Source organism: Oenanthe melanoleuca, chromosome 25 (assembly GCF_029582105.1).
Source record: "Oenanthe melanoleuca isolate GR-GAL-2019-014 chromosome 25, OMel1.0, whole genome shotgun sequence".
Taxonomy (NCBI): Eukaryota; Metazoa; Chordata; class Aves; order Passeriformes; family Muscicapidae; genus Oenanthe; species Oenanthe melanoleuca.
The window spans coordinates 9,178,342-9,183,905 of NC_079358.1; the positions used below are offsets into that span (position 1 = coordinate 9,178,342).

The 5,564-nt window shown below is 48.9% G+C and overlaps 1 long non-coding RNA gene across 3 annotated transcripts; it reads left to right on the forward strand.

The window, feature by feature from the left end:
• Positions 1-360: 360 nt before the first annotated feature.
• LOC130263112 (uncharacterized) lies at positions 361-5,254 on the forward strand. Of its 3 annotated transcripts, none has more exons than XR_008842295.1 (3): positions 365-564; positions 2,422-4,219; positions 4,444-5,254. It is a non-coding gene; the product is annotated as an uncharacterized LOC130263112 (long non-coding RNA). The 3 variants fall into 3 exon arrangements; XR_008842296.1 differs by having other exon boundaries at positions 398-564; positions 4,096-4,219; XR_008842297.1 differs by lacking the exon at positions 2,422-4,219 and having other exon boundaries at positions 361-564.
• Positions 5,255-5,564: the final 310 nt, after the last annotated feature.

Below are 5,564 nucleotides of genomic sequence, written 5' to 3' on the forward strand. Positions count from 1 at the left end.
GCGCCGAGCCCCGCCCACCGCGCGCGCTCCGCCAATGGCGCGGCGCCCCAGCGCCAGCGCTGCCAATGAGAGGCGACCAGAGGGGAGCGCGCGCGGCGGCCCCGCCCACGCCCCCCGCGAAAGCAGCCAATGGGAAGGCGGCGCGCTGCCCCAATGAGGAAAGGGAGGGGGAAGGGGAGAGGCCGCGCCCACCCGCGGCTCAGCAGCCAATGGGAGGCGCGTTCGCCGAGGTTTCCCGGTCACCGCCCTGACGGAGCTGTCAGTCATTCCGCCTCTCTGCCAATCAGCACGGCGTTCTCCCGTCGCGGCCAATGAGAGGGCGGGGAAGCGGCCAGGGAGGCGGGGCCGGCGGGCGCGCATGCGCGGAGCGCGCAGCACTGCGGCGGGGCCGGGCTCCCCGGGCTCGTCCTCCTCACCCGCGTTTGCCGAGCGCGATTTTCCCTCTCTTTCCAATTGGCTGAACTCCCTGAGAGCTCGGTTCGCAGGAGGCGTCGGGCACTCCGAAAAGCAGCCAGGGTCTGGGAATTTTCCTGCGTTATTTGGAGAAAATAATTTTATGTTGAGGTAAAAGATTTTCTTTTCCATCATTATCTGTGTTTTAATCCAGGGGGAATCTCCCTCCTCTGTGATTTTAATGGTATCAATTGAAGAAAACTCTGCTTTTTCTGTGATATCAGGGTTAGCAACTGACAGAGAATCCCCGTTTTCCTTTTTTTTTTTTCAGTTCAAATTGAAGAGGGGAACTTTGACAATGATATTTTATGGGTTTGAATTAAGGGTAACTCCTGCATTTTCATCATCCTACAGTTTAAATTCAGAGGGAAGCCCAGTTGTCCCTCCTTTTTAAGGGTTTAAGTTGAGGGGAAGAAATCCCCCTTTTTCCATCATTGGGGAGATTTAAAGTGAGGAAAACCAAACTTTTCCCACCATTTTAGGGGATTAAATCCAAAGGGAGAAGCCATTTATTTGCCATTGTATTGGTGGGAGTGGAGGTAAACACCCCATTTCTTTAAGAGCTTCACTTGAAGGAAGCTCTGCCCTTTTCAGCATTTTAAGAGTTTAAAATTGCATTTCAGGGCAGTTCTTCCTGTGCTAAATATCTCAGATGAGAGCGAGCCTGGCATGTGTGTAACCCTAACATTGCCTGGGAATCTATTACTTTTCCTATTTTTATTTATAATGTAGGTAGCCCTGAATAGAGGTTTCAGTGGGACTTAGACCATTCATCTCGTTCCTATTCCTCTCCACCCTACACATGTGGAGCACTACTCAGCAGGAACAATTATGCAGCTCAATAAATTATCCTGCTTATCTAGCTGTCCTGCTGGAACACAAAGTTTTGCTTCTGGCCAGATTTTTGCCCTTTTACTCAAACTGGTTGTAGTAAAAAAGAAAGCTTTGTCATTTCCCTGAAGTGTTTTCTTCTGTATTGAAGAAATACTTTAAGTTTAATTCAGAGGAGCCAAACAGCTACAGCTCCTCTGGGCCTTTTATACCTTGTGGGATTTGCTCCTCCTTTTTTGTGGGAATGAGAGGCAGGCCCAGTCAGGGGTATATTAACCCCAGGCTTTGCTAAGGGCTTTCATTCCCTCTCTGGGATCAGCTGAAAAGCAGCACAGGCTTTGAAAATTCAGGATACAGGGAGTATTTAAGTTCAGGATTTTGGGTTGTGCATTCAGCTGCTTCTGTAGTTTTTGGCTTTGTTCTTGTATTTTTTTTAGGAGAAATGCAACTTCCTGATATTCCAGGTTGTGATGACACCTGAGATTTTTTTTCAGCAGGTTTATCATGTCACAAAAGGCCTCTGCCCTGTGTCAAGGATGGTGTTTGAATTTGGGCTTCAGATGAGTAAGTTGAGTGACCAGGAGAGGGAGGGTATCCAGTTAGGAGTTACCATGAGGGGTTTAATACCTAAAGGGTTTTTTTTTTGTTTTCATTTAGTTAGAGGCAGAATTTTTTTAGTTTTGCTCAGGGTTTTTTTTTTTATTTGAGGCATTCATTTAGGAGGATTTTTTAAAAGGATTGGGACTCTCCTTTTTGCCCCCTTGGCTGTCTGTCCCCAAAGCACCACAGCCCTGGTGCTGAGATGGGAATTTGGCTACTTATTTTTACTGTGTCAGATTTCCCTCAGTGACTGTCAGCCCTGAATGGCTGTGAGTTCCTGTTCTTCTCCCTGGGCAGTTGGAAAAAATTTTAGTATCATTAGAAATTTTAGGAAAATCCAGCTCAAAGTCTCACCTCTGTCCCTTCTAAGTTATCCCAGTTTTTCCCAGCTAGGAACTGCATGGAAGTGAGGTGGGGAAAATGATGTCAGGGGACAGCTGTAAAGTTAAAGGCAGAAAGAGAAGATTTACCAGGAAAGGGGAAAGTTTTCAGAAAAGATTTCTATCATCTAATTAATAATAATTTCTGATTCCCCAGTGAGAAGAAAACAAACTCACAGCCAGTCAGGCCTGACTGTCCCCTGCAGTGAGAGCTCAGCACACATCCACAGATGCAAGTCCAGCACCTGAAATTAAAAACAAAAAAACCCCAGAAGATAAAGGTGACTTCTTGTGCTTCAAAGTTCTTTCAAGTTCTTAAAGCCCCACCAGCATTTGCTGTTGATTTTGGTTGGGGGAATCCCAGGCAGTGGGCACAGGTCGTGCCATTCATTCAGCTGAAACCCCAGGGTAGTTCAGAGGGGGCACAAGAAGTTTTTGTGTTGGAAAATTCCAGGGGATGTCAAGGACATTTCTGAGGGGATTGCTGAGGGAACTGAAGGGAGCCCAGCAGACAGTTTCTCTGGGAAAGCCAAGACCCCTGGGCAGCACAGCCAGGGCTCTGTAGGGGCACAGGGAGGGCTCAGCCCTGGGGACTCTCTGTGTCCCTGCCCTGTCACAGCCAGGGCTCAGCCCTGGAGACTCTCTGTGTCCCTGCCCTGTCACAGCCAGGGCTCAGCCCTGGGGACTCTCTGTGTCCCCCTGGGCATCACAGCCAGGGCTCAGCCCTGGGGACTCTCTGTGTCCCCTCCCCTGTCACAGCCAGGGCTCAGCCCTGGGGACTCTCTGTGTCCCCCTGGGCAGCACAGCCAGGGCTCAGCCCTGGGGACTCTCTGTGTCCCTGCCCTGTCACAGCCAGGGCTCAGCCCTGGGGACTCTCTGTGTCCCCTCCCCTGGCACAGCCAGGGCTCAGCCCTGGGGTCTCTCTGTGTCCCTGCCCTGTCACAGCCATGGCTCAGCTCTGGGGACTCTCTGTGTCCCTGCCCTGTCACAGCCAGGTCTCAGCCCTGGGGACTCTGTGTGTCCCTCCCCTGTCAAAGCCAGGTCTCAGCCCTGGGGACTCTCTGTGTCCCCCTGGGCAGCACAGCCAGGGCTCAGCCCTGGGGACTCTGTGTGTCCCTCCCCTGTCACAGGGAGGGCTCAGCCCTGGAGACTCTCTGTGTCCCTGCCCTGTCACAGCCAGGGCTCAGCCCTGGGGACTCTCTGTGTCCCCCTGCCCTGTCACAGGGAGGGCTCAGCTCTGGAGACTCTCTGTGTCCCTGCCCTGTCACAGCCATGGCTCAGCTCTGGAGACTCTCTGTGTCCCTGCCCTGTCACAGCCATGGCTCAGCCCTGGGGACTCTCTGTGTCCCTCCCCTGTCACAGCCAGGGCTCAGCCCTGGGGACTCTCTGTGTCCCTGCCCTGGCAGCAGCCAGCATGGAAGGGAGGAAAGGCTCTGTGCAGGATGAGGCAGAGAGAGCAAGCAGGGAGCAGCCTCGGGCTGGAGAGGGGCAGCAGAAAGGCAAAGGGACCTGCCTGGGGTCACTGTGGGCAGCAGAATGGACACTTGGGTGACCAGTGCAGGTGAGGAGTGGATCTGAGTTCATCTGCAGGGAAAGAAGGAGGGGATGTTTTGGAAGGAAAAGCTGAGGTGATGAGTTTCACTCACCTTGGCACAAGTTGTGTTTGTGCAAATGAGACCAGAGTTGAAGGTCAAACCAAAGCCAACCCTGCCTGACCTCTGAATTCCAGAATAGTCTGTGAGCACACAAAGCTAGGAGCTGTTGAGAAAAATAAAGCAGCACTTCCATTCTGGACCTCTGCATGATACTCACACAGAACTTCGCTTTCAAGGACTGAAATGGAACGACAGGTATAGAAGAAATGTAATTCCAAGAGGGAAAATAGTCTGCAAAAAACAAGTCCACGTGGGCCTGGATGCTGATCCCTGTTGCTGGTCCATGACAGCATCTGACAGGTCAGATTTCAAACTGTTTTATGTAACAGGAAACTGTTTTTTTCCTTCCTGTGGGCAAGATCATTGGCTTTGCATGTGCAAAGGCACTGCACATTTTCCATCTAGGAAAAGAGTTAGGGAACTATTTTAAAACATATTCCTGGAGGTAAACAGCTTGGCTTGGTATTTCTGTGTGGAAATAGAAGAATAGCTCTTCTGGTTTTTCTCTGATCTTTCTCCCACAGCTGTTTTTGTGTTCCTGACTGCAGTTTCCTTCGGGGACGTGTGGCTCAGAGCTCAGCAGCTGGATGTGTTACTGACCCACATCAGGTTGGTCTGCACTAGTGCAGGTGATGAGTTACAGGATGGCTTGTGAACTCAGAAACAAGGAGAAGAAACTATTACATCTCTTTGTAAAAAGATTTGGCTACTTCAGGGCATTAATTCAGGGAGCTAACACTTCATCTTTAACATTCTGTGCTCTGCCATCATCACTGTGAGCCCTGAAAGCCTCCTGAGCTGTTCTCACACAGACCTAACTTGTTTGGTCAAAAAAATCTTAGTTTTGTTTGGACAAAAAGATTTTATTACTGTCTGCAAACTCATGGGGAAGATTTATTCAACATCTATCAGTGAGACATTAAAGCTCCACTTTCCCTTTTCTCAAACAGTCTGAGAGACAATATTACTTTGTATCATTTTTATTACAGGCATTTTTAACTTTTTGAAGAACCAGAAAGACTCTTTGTGCATATGTGTGTCATTAATGTCCATCCTCTCTCCATGTATTATGGGAAAAAAGGCTGCAGAGCTTCCTACAAGGGGCTGTAAGTGCAAATAACAAGGAGCCAGACGTTCAATCATGATGATTTATTATTTCTTAAAACAACCTGATTGATTTAATGATAGCAAAACCAGTATGAATAGAAGACTGAACTCGGGAATCATGATGGTCTTCTTGGGTTTAAAAAGCTTTGATGGGTTTTGGAGACATTTATATCAGACCTGGTTTAGTTTTATTCCACTTTTATTAAATAAAAAAAGAAAAAAAAAAAAGTCCTGATCTATCACTGCTGCTGTTCCCTCCACTTGGAAGAGGTGAGAGATGGAACTAAACCCCAAAGGATTTTCTGCTCACTGATTATACCTGACTTTTAATGGGAATTCTCTGCAAAATCTGCTCAATTGTTCTTGACTGCACCTGTGAGGGGAGTCAAACCTGCCAGCCCAGATCTGCAAACATGCAGTGCCAGGAGGAGAACCTTTGAAATGTAAACCAGGATTTATCAACAACTCATGGCTGCTGGGCCCTCAGTACAGGGAAAAGGCAGGACTGCACATTCCTTGTGATAGGAATTGAGTTTTG